The following is a 17,803-nucleotide window of genomic DNA, read 5'->3' as shown; positions in this document are numbered from 1 at the left end:
GTTTCCTGGAAAGAGGTGGGAGAATAATACAGTAGGAAATATAAAAGGTAGATGATGGTAAAAACAAAAGATGTCAATAATTATTAAAAATAATCTGTCCTAATATATAAAATTTATAAAAATATAATTTATAAAATGTAAATATATTTATTAAAACTTCATAAAATGTATATATTTCCTTGAAAAAAAGAACAATTGTGAAAAATGACAAAATCCACTTTTTCAAAAATAAAAAATAACAACAGTTGGCTTATTTTTTAATCTCTTAAAATTAGAGACATGTCCTTTAATACTCTCAAGTTTAAGTAATAAAAAGTTACAGTCTTATATCCAAACCTTTGAGAAAAGATTCATATGGAACAGATGTACTATTAAATATTTTCATGTACTTTCTGCATGTAAATAAAGCTTCATGAAAAAATTATATTAATAAAACTGCATTTTGGACAAACAAAAATTTTTTTGATTCAGAGAATTAATTTGCATCCTACCTTCTACTACATCATGAAGCACAGCTCTATGTTCTGTTTTCCTCTTCTTGCAGTGTCTAAGAAAAACAAAACATTTATTTTTTGGTATTTCAAGTTCCTTATTTCTTAATAAATATTATATAAAAAATTTCATACATATAGGTTTTCAATGAAATGAAAATATACCCTTGTCAATTCAATCCCTTCTAATTCCTATAATGGAAGAGGCCAAAATAAATCACTTTTCCATCAAAGAGCTTTTGAAAGCTGATTTTTATCCAGTATCTTAAATTCCCCAAATGACTAGTCACTAGAAGAGCCATAAGCTTTCTACATAATCTGCTCAACTATTCCTCATACTACTGGGGGAAAAAAGTCATGAACAAATATTCATAAGGAGTAATATCATAAAATGGTTCTCAAATCATACAATCTCTATCTTCCAAAAGCTTTTATATTTTTCAAATGTGTTCCTGAGCAGAGAAAAATGACAAAGTTACGTTCTAATGAAACCAAGAGTAAAGAAAATAAATTTCTTTGGTGAGACCATAAAAATATAGTCTACTACTATTGTGTCAGCAAGTGAAAAAAGGAAAAGAAAAATCCAAATAGATTACTCTAAACAAAGGATATGAAAAATATGCCTTCTTATTCCAAAACCTTTAACTTTCCAACAATCTTATGAGATAAGGTACTATTATCTGTTTTAGAGATGAGAAAACTGAGACTGAGAGAGAATAAGCTACTTGCTCAGTTACACACAGCTAATAATGCAAGCCTGAATTAGTCTAGGCAGAATTAGAATTTAGTAAACCTTCCCGATTCCTATTTAATGTCATCCAGCTGCTTCAAAAACATGTAGGGTAGCAATACCACTATTAGGTCTGTTTCCCAAGAGTGATCAGGAAAGCCTCTTGTGTTGACAAAGAACTGGAAATTGAGGAAAGGTCATCATTTGGGTAATGGCTAAACAAATTGTGGTATAAGATTGGGATGGTATACCACCATACTGTTAAGAAATGATGAACAAGTTGATTTTAGAAAAACATGGAAACACTTGCATGAAATAATGAAGAGGGAAATAAGCAGAACCAAGAGAATGTTTGATACAGTATCAGAAATATTGTTCAAAGAATAAATAAACAACTAAACTATTCTGAGTATTATAAATATTTAAATTAATTATAAAGGATATATAAAGGAAGATGTTATCCATCCTTAAAGAAGGGAAGTGATAAATAGAAGCATGTATAATATGGACACACACACCCACACCCACACACACACACCCCTACCTTTGTGAAATGATAGCCTCTAGGTCAAATAGTACTCTCTAATGTGGGAGGGAAGGGAAGGAGAGAGATAGTTTGGAATTTAAAGTATAGCCCCCAAAATAATTATTTTAAAAGATAGGATAGGTAAGAAGTGAATTATATATATAAGAAATAGAAATGATATTTCACAATAAAATTATCCCTTCTGTTAGCTTAAAATTACACAATAGGCATGTTTTCCATCCCCAAATAGAACATAAGCTCCTTAAAAGCAAACATTGCTTTTTATACTAACATAGTGATAGATGTTTGATATTTGTTGAAATGAACTGAATTTTTAGTAAGGTAATATTATTTGCTTTATTAATTTTACAAGGTATGGCTCTCTGGTTAGAGACAAAATATATTTAGAAATGAAGATACATTCAGAACTCTCTGAAACTATAGAAATAGATATAATAAGGGAGAGATATGGTAGAAGAAAACAAAGGTCAAAAATAGCATAAAATATTGAACATTTCCCCTTTCTTAATATGGCCAGGATTGGTGATGGATCAGATACATGTGTTATTTGTGTACCAAATAGCTAAGTTAGATACTGTTGATCATGAGCAGGCAGGGCACAAGGTGATGAAATTTCTGACCTTAGTAACTCTGGGAAGCTTACTATCAAAGATTTTTGAATTAAAGTATTAGTTATTAACAATATTATTAAATTTTCATTTGCCTGCAAATTGCATCTTAATTACATAAATTTCTACAGATAAGAATTACAAGGTTATTTTTTTTCTACACTACCAAACCCAAAACTCAATGACTAATATAAAAATTCAAATAATTCAATGATGTAAAAACACTCAGTTAAACAAAAGCAGTGAATTCTTTTAAAGAGAACAGGGTTCCTGGAGGATTGAATTCCTCTCAAAAAACTGACATCATAAAACTGTATGTTGTAGTAAAGAGAACTGAAACCTGAACTGGAATTAATTCTGCCATCCACTAAAGATTCACTTAGCTTTTCTGTGCTCTAGTTTAGTATCTATTCTTTATAATAGAGGAAGTGAGTTTTATTAATATTTGCTATATCTACCTATTTCATAGAGCTGGGGGAAAAAATGCTCATTAACTACCTCAACTACATACAAGCATGATATATATTGGTCCCTACTTTCAAATAGCTTACAGTCTAGCAGGAATAATTGCTTCTTGCAGTCTATTATCATTTTTAATTGCCACCACCATTACCACTGCTGACTTCTAGTACTCTTTTATTTCAGAAGGATCACATGACACAAAGCACATGAAAAAAAATTTGAAGATCCTCTATAAAAAAACAAGGAGCAAATACTAGCTGCATAATTTTGGGTAAATCATTTTGATCTTCTGGGTCTCAATTTTCTTACCTGTATAGGAGATAATTTTTGCCCTTATAACATCATAAGTTTTAAGAATTAAATGAGAAAGTAAAGTGAGATGGACAGATCTGGAATCATAGGTTTGGAGGTAGAAGTAAACTTAAAAGTTATCTTGCACAAAAGAGAAAACAGCCCTAGAGAAGGGAAACCAAGTTGCCCAAAGTCACACTACAATGACAGCATGGAGACTCAAATTTGGGTCCTCTAAACTCTAAACTAGAAACATTTTCCACAGCACTGAAAATCAGAAGATGCTCCACCACTAAGGAGAAGTAGCCATGTCCTCTACAGAAACCTCTTCAATACAATAGAAATATGTAGCTCCAAATAAAACTTTGTCATGTAGATTCTCTTCAAGAACCAATGGCATAAAAGTTGCTGGTTATAAAATAAACCCACATAAGTCATCAGCATTCTTATATATCACTAACAAAATCCAACAGTCAGAATTACAAAGAGAAATCATTTAAAGTAACTACTGATAATATAAAAATATTTAGAACCATCTCAAGGGAAAATCAAAACTTTATGAGAAAATTAGACCACTTTTCACACAAATTAAGTCTGATCTAACCAATTGAAAATATTAAATGCCTTGGATAGGCAAATATAATAAAAAATACCTAAACTAATCATTTATTTAAATACCAATCAGAGTCCCCAAAAAACATTTTAATGACCTAGAAAAAATAACAAAAAAGTTCATATGGAAAACAAAAGGTCGAATTTAAGGAATTAATGAAAAAAAAAAATGAAGGTGTTTTAGCTGTACCAGATCTAAATTATATTAGAGAGCAGCAGTTACCAAAACTATTTGCATTTAAGGAATAGATTAGTTATCAGTGGAATAATTAGGTTCGGGAAAAACAGTCAAAAATAGCAACCTAGTTTTGACAAACCCAAAGACCCAGCTTTTGGGATAAGAACTTACTTGTTTGATAAAAATTGCTGGGAAAATTAAACCAATGGCAGAAACTAGGATTGATCCATACTTAACACCGGACACCAAGATAAGGTCAAAATGGGTTATGACCAGGGAAAAGAATGAAATTAAATAAATTAGAGGAACACAGGATAGTTTACCCTCAGACCTGTGGAAGGGGAAGGTCTTATGACCAAAGAGAACTAGAGATCAATGATCACAAAATAGAAAATTTCGATTATATAAACTGAAAAGTTTTTGTACAAACAAAACTAATGCAAAAGATTAGAAGGGAAGCAATAAACTGGGAAAAAATATTTTACACAAAGGTTCTGATAAACCCATTTCCAAAATATATAGAGAATTAATCAATTTATAAAAATCGCCATTCTCCAATTGAAAAAACAAAGGATATGAAAGACAACCGATGAAGAAATTGAAACATTTCTAGTCATATGAAAAGATGCTCCAAGTCAAATTAATTAGAGAAATGCAAATTAAGACAACTTAAGATAAACTAAACCCGATTGGCTAAGAGAAGGGAAAAAAAAATTGTTGGAGGGGATGGGGAAAAACTGGGCATTGATGCATTGTTGGTGGAGTTGTGAACAATCCAACCATTTTGGGAGTAGTTTGAACTATGCTCAAAAAGTTATCAAAACCGAATTTGATCCAGAGTTTCTATGGGATTATATCCCAAAGAGATTATAAAGAAGGAAAGGGACCTGTATGTCTAATGTTGGTGGCAGCCCTTTTCGAGTGGTAAAAACTGAAACTGAACAGATGTCACATTGGAGAATGGCTAATAAATTTGGTATATGAATATTAGGAATATTACTGTTCTGTAAGAAATGACCAAAAAATTTCAGAAAGGCCTGAGAGACTTACCAACTGATGCTGATAAATGCAGGGCCAAGAGATCTTTTATATATTTCAACAACAATACTATATGATTATCAGTTCATGGACCAGGCCATCCCAAAATCTAGATCAACCAAATCATTTCTAATGGAGCAGTAATGAACTGAACTAGCCACCCCAGAGAAAGAACTCATGACTAAAACATTAATTGAATTCAATCCCTTTTTACCCACCTGATTTTTGATTTCCCAAGTAATTGTACAATATTTCAGAGTTGATTCTTTTTGTACAGCAAAATAACGTTTGGTCATGTATACTTATTATGTTCAATTTATATTTTAATATATTTAACATCTACTGGTCATCCCCATCTAGGGAGGGGTGGGGGAAAGGTGAAAATTGGAACAAGAGGTTTGGAATTTTAATGCTGTGGAATGTATATATCCTGTAAATAAAAGGCTATTAAATTAAAAAAAAAAAAAAAAAAGAACCAATGGCATAGCAGCCAGACTTCTGGAAATCCTAGAAAAAGTTGGAGACTGACTTGGAATTAGAAGACTGAGACAAAATTGCTTGGACAGGAGGACTCCCAACAGGCCAGGCACTTTTTTCATTTAGGGATGGGAAGGAGTTGTAGTTTTACAGTGAACAGGCACAAACAAGCCAAACAGACAATGTCCAAGGTTTCAGGTGTAGAGGACAAGGACCTAGTACTGAATCCTGCCTAGGAAAAGACATAGCATCCAATTTCTCAAGAGTATGGTACAACAGAGCAAAGGCAGTCATAGCCCCAGCCAGTTTCTAGAATCCAAAATGAAGGATAAAATAAAAACAGGCTTATAACATATACCTCAAATAAAGGAAAGCCAATTGGGGCTTTAAAAAGAGAAGATGATAAATAAGAATACCAAAAAGGATTGTGGAGAAAGTAACAAAAATGACAGATTATAAATGAACGAGTGATTAGGAAACAAAAGTGGCCATGGATGAAGGGTGAAGTGTAGGGACTAGACCTGTGATTTTAGTAATACGGAGAACTCTCAGGTAAGAGATCTCTACCAATCTTAGTATTGGGGCACATGGGATGTTTGGGAGGACTAGCAACTCTGGTGTGAGCTTGCCAAGCCCCTTTCAGGGCTGCTCATGCACCTTTGGTATCCACCTTTCACCGAACTCTCACCTGAGGCTTCAAGAAGCTGTAGCATGGGCAGCAGCTATGCCTGAGTAAAACCTCCCTTCATAGCTCATGGGCTTCACCATGAGCCTCAAAGTTTTGGGTGAGTTAGGAAGGGTCTACCTCAAGCCAAAGACTTTCTCTAGTGGAATAGGCAGCCCTGGAGGCCACTGAGCCAGGAACTGGCCCCTTAGAGGTTAATCAGACATCAAAAACACCAAGGCTATCCATTACCTGGGCCACAGCCATAAGCCTGGACTTATTGTGCCACTGGATCTCAAAGTCTCTGGAACAGTGAGACTGAAGACTTCTTGCAACTTTTACCTCATTTAAATCCCATTCATAAGCAAGTTCAAGACATCAAAATACAATCACTGTGCTATCTATCCCTTTGAAAAAGGGCAGAGAACAGCACACCTCAAAAACTCCATTCTTGAAGAGCTGCCTAGAGAGACCTCTCCTATGTGACTTGCCCCAAGTCCCAGAGTCATTATGAGTCTAATGTAGTATTTGAACCCAGGTCTTACTGACTGCAAGGTCAATTCTCTTACAATAATGAATCTGACAAGCATCTTAATGATAAGCAGGCATGTAAGTAAATATAAATTTAGGGGAGAATACAGCCAGATAAGAAAAGAAAACAAAGTAGATCTGCATTAGAGAAAGTTGCTGTGCCCAAGGTCCAAGAAAAAAAACCTAGAAAAATAAAGGAAAGGAAAAAACAAGTTCATGATATGAAGAGTACTAAGAAGCTTTTCAAGGTATGAATATATATGAGGGAAGAGCAGCATACAGTGTGAAACGTGGAAATGGCTGAGGGAAAATGCTAAAGGGGAAAAAAGCAAAGGGGGAGTTAAAAGGAAACAAAGAATTAAATGTACAGATTATAAATGTACATTAAATTAAATGTAGAAATTATAATCAAAAATATAAATAGCTTATTTTGTAATAGCATGAGAATGTTCAATACCAAAGACCTGACTTCTAGAACTAAGAGCACTAAAGAAACAAGAAAAAAGAATGAAAATGAACTTTAGTGTTTATGTATGAAAAAAGTATGAAAACTTTTTTCCTTCTTTTGGAGGCTGAAGGAGGAAAAAGGAGTTTGATAACAAACTTTACAAAAATTAGGAACTACCTGATATGTATACATATGTAGAGGAAGTAGGATAGGGTCTACAATTGTGATTTAGATGGGATGGGAAACTTCCAGTTTGGCTACTTAGAGGTATGCAGAAAAGCTAAGGTAGCAAAAGGTGACCTGTCTTGTCCAAACTAGTAAAAAGAAAGAAGTTAACCAAATCCTTCTGACTCCTCTATCAAATCATGTTGCCATTCTAAAATATCATTTGTAAAACCTCCGAGACTAAAATGAGAAATTATATGAAAGGACTTTGAAAAGTACCATACAAACTTAAGGTATTATTGTACTGTTATTGACTTTTCAACTCATTCAATAGCAAGATCTTTCGTTAAATCATTTTGTAAAGAAAGACTCCTGGCCTGATCTTTCAAGAAAATGAGAACAGGATTCGGTTGCCATTTAGGATTTCAGCTTTTGTATAAAAAACTGAATACATACATTGCCAGACAGACACAAAGCCTGACAGTACTGGATGAGTACAGCAAAACAAAATCCCTCAGAACTTTTGAGTACAGCAGATTAGAACTTTCCACTTTCAAAAGAATTTCTTGAAACAATTCTAATATAATTAAATTCAGCTTAAATGAGTCAGGCAGTCAGAAAACATTTAAACTGCTTAGACTCTATTTGAAAGAAAGCACAAGATGAAAAGGTCTCTAATACAGTTATTTAAAAAATCCCCACATGCACCAGGCAGAGAAACTTGATCAGCAATCTCAAGATATCAGAAGAAATCCATACCAGTTTTGACAAAGAAAACTGTTTGGAACAATGACTCCAATAGTCAGTTGTCAAGTTAATAAGATCCTAAGTTATTTTAATAGAGGTTCACAGTCCACGATAAAAAAGCCCCATCTGGTCAAACCACACCTAGAATATATTCATTCTAGGGATCACTTCTTTTTTTTTTTTTTTTTTTTTTTTATTTAATAGCCTTTAATTTACAGGATATATACATGGTAACTTTACAGCATTAACAATTGCCAAACCTCTTGTTCCAATTTTTCACCTCTTACCCCCCCCACCCCCTCCCTAAATGGCAGGATGACCAGTAGATGTTAAATATATTAAAATATAACTTAGATACACAATAAGTATACATGACCAAAACATTATTTTGCTGTACAAAAAGAATCAGACTCTGAATTATTGTACAATTAGCTTGTGAAGGAAATCAAAGATGCAGGTGTGCATAAATATAGGGACTGGGAATTCAATGTAATGGTTTTTAATCATCTCCCAGAGTTCTTTTTCTGGGTATAGTTAGTTCAGTTCATTACTGCTCCATTAGAAATGATTTGGTTGATCTTGTTGCTGAGGATGGCCTGATCCATCAGGACTAGTCATCATCTAGTATTGTTGTTGAAGTATATAATGATCTCCTGGTCCTGCTCATTTCACTTAGCATCAGTTCGTGTAAGTCTCTCCAGGCCTTTCTGAAATCATCCTGTTGGTCATTTCTTACAGAACAGTAATATTCCATAATTTTCATATACCACAATTTATTCAGCCATTCTCCAACTGATGGACATCCATTCAGTTTCCAGTTTCTAGCCACTACAAAAAGGGCTGCCACAAACATTCGTGCACATACAGGTCCCTTTCCCTTCTTTATAATCTCTTTGGGATATAATCCCAGTAGTAACACTGCTGGATCAAAGGGTATGCACAGTTTGATAACTTTTTGAGCATAGTTCCAAACTATTCTCCAAAATGGTTGGATTCGTTCACAACTCCACCAACAATGAATCAATGTCCTAGGGATCACTTCTTAAGACATGTTTGGAAATCACAGTTTATGAGAAATACTAAAGTAACTAATATGCTTTAGTCCAGAGGAGATTTAGAGGTAAAATGAATGCTATTCTCAAATATTCAAAAAGTTAGTCTATGTAGTTCCAAAGAGAATAATTTGCTGGAAATAGATGGTATCCGCTCAATTTAAAGAATTCACAGTTTAAGATAACCAAAAATTAAAATGAGCTATATTGAATTCCTCCATGATTAGAAATGTTTAAGAAAAACAAATTAGATGACCACCTGTCAGGAATGTTGAAGGGCAATTCCTTTCATTTCTTGGGGTCTATTCTATAATTAAGTTGACAAAACTTTCTTGACATGCTTTTATTCTAAACAAATAGCTCCACTAAGAGACTATACAGATGCTACAGGTGCTTTGTGCCTGCCTACTGGCATCTAAAAAAGTATCAATGATTTAATAAGGTAAGATGGAGGGGTAAGGCATTTATTTCTAGAAGCAACTAAGTAAAAGAGCTTGGGTCAATTTACTAAGGTCCTTTAGGGCAGGCCCTGTGGTTTATTTTTGTCTTTATATCCCCAGCACATAAAAATGTGCTTAATTTGTTTGTTAAATTGAATTGTACAATAATAGTATCTGTCCCCTTCCATTACAATTCAATGAGAACAAAAAAATCTCTACTGCAAATGCACCAAGCTCTTGGCATCTACTAGAAATACTCTGGCTCAAAAATTTCTTAATGATCATTTCCCTCTATATAAATTTAACACTTATTTTCTACTTCACCACATAGTCTAGCTTTCCCATTAGTTATATGTGGTATACTCAAATAAGTACCTCCCCTAAAATTTATTATGTGAGACTAAGAAACAAGGGGACAGAGCTTTTAGTCCTATGGGTTAATCAATGCAAAGAACAAAAGACACATTTCAAAAGATCAATCTTTGTGAAACATAAGCTTTACAAAGTACTATTTACATGCTTATTTGCTTTTCCCAACAACCCCTATGAATGAATTAGTACTAGTCAATTATCAACATTTCACCAATGAGGAAACTAAGGCTCACTGGGACTTGCACAAGGTCACAGCACAGGTCAAAAACACAATTTGAAGCCCAACCTTCTATAACATCTCTTTGCCTTCGTTGCCTCCCCTTGAGTATACGCTGCAGCTGGAAGGGGATTTTTGAGATTCCTAGTTCAATCCACAAGACGAGCCTCCTGTGCTCTGTGCAAGTCTCCTAACAAGGAAGTAAATGGCTCTTCCCTTTGCATCAATTACCTGCAACATTTAGATTCTCACTCAAATATACATGAAGGTCTGGTCTTTGGATCTGAAAAATGAAAACTCGAAGCCGCCCTCCTTGTCCATAAACTTGAATACTGTGACAAGCAAGTATCACCTGCACAAGCTCAGCGTCCCCCTCTTCGAGGTAAACTGGACTAGATACGCGTGTGAGAAGGAAACAGCAGGTGACTAAGCATCCCTCGGAGAATTTTTGCCAATGGAAAAGGGATAGCGGAGCCTGAGGGACACAAAAAGGGACCTCATTTCCCCTTGCCCGTGGAGAGCCACGCTGGTCAGCCAGCGCGCGTAGCTGCTGAGGTTTTCCCGTTATCAGACAGACCCAAGGGCTGTGGAAGCAGATAGCACACCCAGGGAAAGAACCTTTTTTTAAAAAAAAGGCCAGAACTGGGTGGTGAGAGGCATGAATGAGCAAGCTGCCAGGCGTCACCCTGAGTGAGTGGCTTTTGAAAGATCAGCCGGCTAAGATGGGGACGCGGGAGGAGAAACGAGGGCTGACGGGGGACGGAGGCAAAGGGAACAGGGCTGAGCACTTCGGAGGAGAGGCTGGAAGTGCCGCCGGGCAAGCGGGCCATGGAGCCGGGGTGGCGGCGGGGGGATGCGACATCCCGGTCGGGTCCCCCCCTCGCCCCTGCGGGGGAGGGGGCCGGGGTGACGGCATAATGCAGCAGCAGCAGCGCGGGAGGCCGGCTCCGGAGGGCGAGGAGACGGAAGCAGAGCCGGGCAGGAGGACAAGGCGCCCGGACGCTGGCGAGGGGAGGGGAGAGGGCTGCGGGGCGCAGAGCCCGGGAGGGCTGCGGGGGAAGGCGGCCCGGGTGAGCCGAGGACAGAAGCAGCGGGGAGGGCCCTAGTTCCGAGGCAGGGCGCACGGGTGTCTCCGGGGACGGGGGGAGGGCCGGAGCCCCGAAGGATGAGGACAGACAGGAAGGGGGCTCGGGCGCACGTGAAGGAGGGAGGGACCCGCCAGGCTCAAGAGCACCTGACCGCACGTCGAGAAGCGGACCGCGGCAAGCCCCGGAGCGGGGCGCCTCGGCACCCATTTGAGGGCAGGGGACAAGACACTTGGGGGCAGGGAAGGGGACCTCCGTGTCCCAAGTGCGCCCGAGCCGGGGGAGGATAAGCACCGCAGGGGGGAGGGTGGGCTCGGGATGCACTTGAAGCCCGGAGCGGGGCCCCGGCATCCCAGGATGCGGAGGAGGGATGAAGGGAGCGGGAGCCAGAGGATGCCCAGGAGGAGAATCCACAACCCCGGAAGACCAAGGCTGCGGGGGTCCTGACCTCCGGCGGATGGAGCGCGGGGCGGGGGCTAAGCTGCTTGCGGGCAGGCATTGTTCCACTTCAGCCCGGGGACCCTCGGCGCCGAACAGCGCGGGCACTTAGTAGGCGCTTTCTAAGCGCCGCCCCAGGGACGGGCTGCCGAAGCGGCGAGGAGGAGGGGGATTCTCTACCCGGGGTCCCGACTGCCAACACCCGGGCAGGCCGCGCGCGGGGAGGGGGTCTCGGGTCGGAGGCGGGGGCGGGGCGGCCCGGCTCGCGCTCCGGTCCCGCCCCGCCCGGGGTCGCCGCGCTCGCTCTCACCTGGGCCGGGCTGCCCGAGGCCGCGCCGCTGCCTCTCCCGGAGCCGGGGCCGCGTCGCCGCCTCAACCTGCTCCCGCTCTCGCGCCACCTCCGCCGCCTCCAGTTGCCGCCGCCGCTGCTGCTGCTGCCGCCGCTGCCGTGCCGCTGCCGCCTGCAAAATGGCGCCGCCGAGGGGAGGGCAGGAGGCGGGGGAGGCCGCGGGGAAGCCAAACCCCCCAGCCCTCCCCCTGCCGCCGCCGCCGCCGCCGCGGCCTCCCACTCCCCCCGCCCCCCTCCGTCCTACGCCCCCCCCGCGACACCACCCCCTCCCCCCCCCCCCCCCCCCCCCCCCCCCGCCCCGCCCCGCCCCTCCCCTCGCGCCTACCTTCGCCCCCCCCCTCCTCAGGGCCCTTCCTGCCCCCCAGTGCCCTCCTCGCGCTGGTCTTCCTGCGGTCCAGCCCTTTCCTAACCTTCCTACCCGAACGAACCGAGCCCTGCGCTTGCAAAAAGAAAACTGGCTGGGGGGGCAGATTCCTGACTCCCCGTCTCCGTGCCCCTCGCCCCCCAACGTGTCCCAGCCCTGGTTTTCCACCCCTAAACATTGAAAGCGGGAGCTCAGGGAGAGTCTCTCCCCTTCTTTGAACGGATCCTAATTAAATCTCCTCAGTCTTACCATCCCGTCTTCCCCAAATCCTCCTTCTGCATTCCCCTTCTGAGGAGGGCTGCCACTGCTAAATTTAAATTTGCTTTGCCTGTACACCTGCCAGGCTGTGGACCGAAGGAATTCCTAAAAATAATGCAACCACCTGGGGTGCCCGCAGACCCCTAATAGTCACTGTCTATATGCAGAAAGGCTGCCCACAGACCCTTAATAATCACTAGTCTATATGCAGAAGGGGTGCCCGCAGACCCTTAATAATCACTAGTCTATATGCAGAAGGGGTGCCCGCAGACCCTTAATAATCACTAGTCTATATGCAGAAGGGGTGCCCGCAGACCCCTAATAGTCACTGTCTATATGCAGAAAGGCTGCCCACAGACCCTTAATAATCACTAGTCTATATGCAGAAGGGGTGCCCGCAGACCCCTAATAGTCACTGTCTATATGCAGAAAGGCTGCCCACAGACCCTTAATAATCACTAGTCTATATGCAGAAGGGGTGCCATAGACCCTTATAATCACTAGTCTATATGCAGAAGGGTCCCAGACCTAATAATACTAGTCTATATGCAGAAGGGTGCCCAAGACCCTAATAGTCCTGTCTATATGCAGAAAAGGCTGCCCACAGACCCTTAATAATCACTAGTCTATATGCAGAAGGGGCCCGCAGACCCCTAATAGTCACTGTCTATATAGAAAGGCCCACAGACCCTTAATAATCACTAGTCTATACAGAAGGGTGCCCGAGACCCTTAATAATCACTAGTCTATATGCAGAAGGTGCCCTAGACCCTTAATAATCACTAGTCTATATGCAGAAGGGGTGCCCGCAGACCCCTAATAGTCACTGTCTATATGCAGAAAGGCTGCCCACAGACCCTTAATAATCACTAGTCTATATGCAGAAGGGGTGCCCACAGACCCCTAATAGTCACTGGTCTATATGCAGAAGGATGCCCACCCCTATAGTCACTGGTCTACATGCAGAAGGGGTGCCCACAGACCCCTAATAGTCACTGGTCTATATGCAGAAAGGCTGCCCAACCTCTTCTAATAGTCACTGGTCTATATGCAGAAAGGATGCCCACAGACCCTTAATAATCACTAGTCTATATGCAGAAGGGGTGCCCACAGACCCCTAATAGTCACTGTCTATATGCAGAAAGGCTGCCCACAGACCCTTAATAATCACTAGTCTATATGCAGAAGGGGTGCCCGCAGACCCCTAATAGTCACTGTCTATATGCAGAAAGGCTGCCCACAGACCCTTAATAATCACTAGTCTATATGCAGAAGGGGTGCCCACAGACCCCTAATAGTCACTGGTCTATATGCAGAAGGATGCCCGCCCTCCTATAGTCACTGGTCTATATGCAGAAGGGGTGCCCACAGACCCTTAATAGTCACTAGTCTATATGCAGAAAGGATGCCCACAGACCCTTAATAATCACTAGTCTATATGCAGAAGGGATGCCCACAGACCCCTAATAGTCACTGGTCTATATGCAGGAGAGATGCCCACAGTCCCCTAATAGTTATTGTCTGTATACAGAATTCTCTTTCAAATACAATATACAACTTATTGTGTATCTAAGTTATATTTTAATATATTTTAACATCTACTGGTCATCCTGACATTTGGGGGAGGGGGTGGGGGGGTAAGAGGTGAAAAATTGGAACAAGAGGTTTGGCAATTGTTGATGCTGTGGAATTACCTATGTATATATCCTGTAAATAAAAGGCTATTAAAAAAAATTAAAAAAAAAAAAAAACAAATACAATATACATAATTTTCAATATAATATTAATAGTTGACATTATATGAGCCATGCATGATTTGAGCCAAAATATCACCCGATCACAGATTTAAATCTGGAATGAACACAGGTATAGGTCATCTAGTCCAGGGCTGCTTACAATTTTTTCCACTCATGATCCTTCTTTACCCAAGAAATTTTTACGTGACCTAGGATATAGGTATATAAAATAGGTATACAAATCAAACATTTACTGATAATAAATCATAATTTTACATTCCCACACACATTCAATTTCAAGACCCCATAAGGTCTCCCATAGGAAATTTTAGAAATTAGGATCTAATCCAATCCTTGGATAAGGAATTAATTTTTATTTTCCTAAAATTTCCTTTCTAATGGAGGTTCTTTTCATTAAGATTAATAATAAAATGATATGTTGAAGGGGTAGGGATTCCTCTGGATTTTTAATGAATTTAACAAACAGTGCTTACTACTTATTGAATATTTGGGAGTTTACTGGGTAGGGAGAGAACAAAAAAGTTAATTCTTAAAGCTACCTATTATAAGATTTAAGATGCTCCAGGCAGGTGGGCCTCTCTACACAGCTATAGAGACAAACGTACTGTTATACAGACTGTTGGAACGTACTAGAGTATGGAACATTAAAAAAAAAATCCTTAATGATTGACACTTACATAGTATTTTTTCATCTTGAAAATGATTGTCTTGGCCAATATTAACTATTTAATTCTCACAACAGGCCTATGAGAGAGGTAAGGAATTGTCCATGATCAAATTCCATATTTGAAAGAAACAGTTTTCATGATCAGAATTATAAACTTTTATTAAGCACTTCCATACACATGGAATTATATTAGGACACACCTCATCAGTTCACATTTGGTGAGTGCCTAGAAAGGGTGTGGTACAGAAGTAAAAATTATAGGAATCTTAAAAGAAATTAGAAAGGAGTTGTGTAATTCACAAATTGTTATCTATAATTTTCTTTTTCCAAATAACTTTTTAAAAATGAATCACACAGGAAATGAAATGGTTTATTTTGGGGGATGTCACTTTTTAAATTTATGAAGCATTGGAAATCTCCTTCCATGGCTTATACTAAATCTGATGTGACCTTGGGTTCCCAAAAGATTGTGTCAGCAGAGAGCAAGGTCTGGCAGGTCTACTAAGCCAGAGGAAAAGCTTGGAGTACAGGCCCAATCTGTCATCCCAAGACCAAGCTAGCTAAATTTGTAGTGACTCATCAAAAGACTGGCCACTAGGTGACAATTTTTTTTTAGCCATAGCAACTAATAAAGACTTTTTAATGAGAGGAGTACAACTAAGTGATGGGATAGAATGCCAGGCCTAGAGTCAGGGAGACTCATCTATCTGACCTCAGACACTTTATATATATATGTATGTGTATGTGTATGTATATGTGTGTGTATATATAGCTTTTTATTTTCAAAACATATGCACAGATAATTTGACAACACTGACCCTTGCACAGCCTTGCGTTTCAGATTTTCTCCTTTTTCCCTACCCTCTCCCCTAGATGGCAAGCAATTCAATATAAGTTAAACATGTTCAAATATATGTTAAATCCAATATGTATAAACATTTATACAATTCTCTTGCTGCACAAGAGAAATCAGATCCAAAAAAGAAAGCAAATGAGTAAGAAAACAAAATGCAAGTGAACAACAGAGTGAGAATGTTATGTTGTGATCCCCATTCAATTCCCACAGTCTTCTCTCTGAGTATAGAATGACTCTCTTCATCACAAGATCATTGGAACTGGGTTCAATCATCTCATTGCTGGAAAGAATCACGTTCATTAGAATTGATCGTTATATAATATTGATGCTGTTGTCTACAATGATCTCCTGGTTCTGCTCATTTCACTCAGCATCAGTTCATGTAAATCTCTCCAGGCCTCTCTGTATTCATCCTGCTGGTCATTTCTTACAGAACAATAATATTCCATAACATTCATATACCACAATTTATTCAGCCTTTCTCCAATTGATGGACATCCACTCAGTTTCCAGTTTCTGGCCACTACAAAGAGATCTGCCACAAATGTTTTGACACATACAGGTCCCTTTCCATCCTTTAAGATCTCTTTGGGGTATAAGCCCAGTAGAAACACTGCTGGGTCAAAGAGTATGAAGTTTTGATAAATTTTTGAGCATAGTTTCAAATTGCTCTCCAAAATGGCTGGATCCATTCACAACTCTACCAACAATGTATTAGAGACACTACGTGGCCTCAGTTTCTTCATCTGCAAAATTAGCTGGTGAAGGAAATGGCAAACCACAGCAAGATCTTTGCCAAGAAAATCCCAAATGTGATCACGGAAAGTAGAGCATGAAGAGAAGCTGCTATCTGCATTAATAAAGTATGGAAAGGGATCTAATTCTCAGGTACTTGAAAGACTGAAATAATGTTGAAAACATCAGAGAAGAAATTTGTATATTTTGAAATTATTTCTTATGAAAGGAAAATGAAGCTAATTTTTATATATAGTGGATAGCAATTTCTGCATAGAGTACACAGCAAACCATCTAATGTACATCATTAGAATATTTTATTTTTACAATATAATACAATACAAAAAATAGTTTCACTTGCTTTCTTCTTGCCTTTGCTAAAGGAGTACTGGCTTTTTGTTGCTTCTGTACAGAATGTCCCCAAAGTCTTTGCGCCTTACAATTGAACAGACTTTTGGGCCACCCTTTGTAAGAAAATTTTAGGTGTGTTTATTTCCTATTAAAGATGGAAAACTAATTCTAGGGAGAAGTTTACATAATAGCTTGTATTTATGTACTGCACTTTAAGCTTAGCAAAATAATTTGTTGCTTTAAAAATATTACCTCATTTTATCATCACAAAGGCTCAGGGAGGTTGCTACAGGATCACAAAGTATGTAAGTACTTGAGGCAGCATTTGAATTTGGGTCTTCTAGAGTCCAGGTCTGGAGCTCTAATGAATACGATATATCAATGAGTATTATCTCTAAGCATTCAATTCAGATGATCAAAGGAGATAGTATTTGTAACAAAACAACAAAAAACTACCCACTTAGCAACAGTGTCCAGTACTTAGTAGATGCTATATAAATACTTATTTTCTCTTCCCAATTCAGCAAAGACCAAGCATTTGCTCTGTACAGCTGCTATGCTAGGTCCTGAGGGGCCATGCAAAGTTTAGATAAAATATAAAATATACATAAATTTAGTCCAGGTCTTTCTGAAACTATTAGGAAGATGACTCCAAGTATTATCTTTATAAACTTCCAAATCAAAATATCCCTTTCTAGCCACCATTCCACTATGCCAGTGAATAATTTATTAAACACTTATAATGTGCCAGGCACTGTGCTAAAATCTGGAAATGCAAAAAGAGACAAAAGATAATGTCTACCCTCAGAACTCATAATTTAATTGAAAAATACCCAATACTTCTTAAAATTGGGGTGAGGAAAGGAGAAGCTA

General features: G+C 39.4%; 1 protein-coding gene across 3 annotated transcripts in view; it reads right to left on the bottom strand.

Moving 5' to 3' along the window:
- SLC23A2 (solute carrier family 23 member 2) overlaps window positions 1-11,994 on the bottom strand; it is a 108,819-nt gene extending 96,825 nt beyond the window's left edge. Inside the window, exons 1-2 of one of the 3 annotated variants that reach the window (XM_031950628.1) lie at window positions 11,904-11,994; window positions 492-547 (exon numbers count right to left, since the gene is read on the bottom strand). The gene's annotated coding sequence lies outside the window, so the exon portion shown is untranslated. Of the gene's footprint in view, window positions 1-491; window positions 548-10,301; window positions 10,397-11,903 lie in introns of those variants that run through there. The other 2 variants (XM_031950629.1, XM_031950630.1) reach the window with 2 other exon arrangements.
- Window positions 11,995-17,803: the final 5,809 nt, after the last annotated feature.

This window comes from Sarcophilus harrisii, chromosome 2, assembly GCF_902635505.1.
Source record: "Sarcophilus harrisii chromosome 2, mSarHar1.11, whole genome shotgun sequence".
Classification (NCBI taxonomy): Eukaryota; Metazoa; Chordata; class Mammalia; order Dasyuromorphia; family Dasyuridae; genus Sarcophilus; species Sarcophilus harrisii.
Note: the sequence above shows the minus strand (reverse complement) of the source record. Positions and strands in the feature narration are given on the sequence as shown.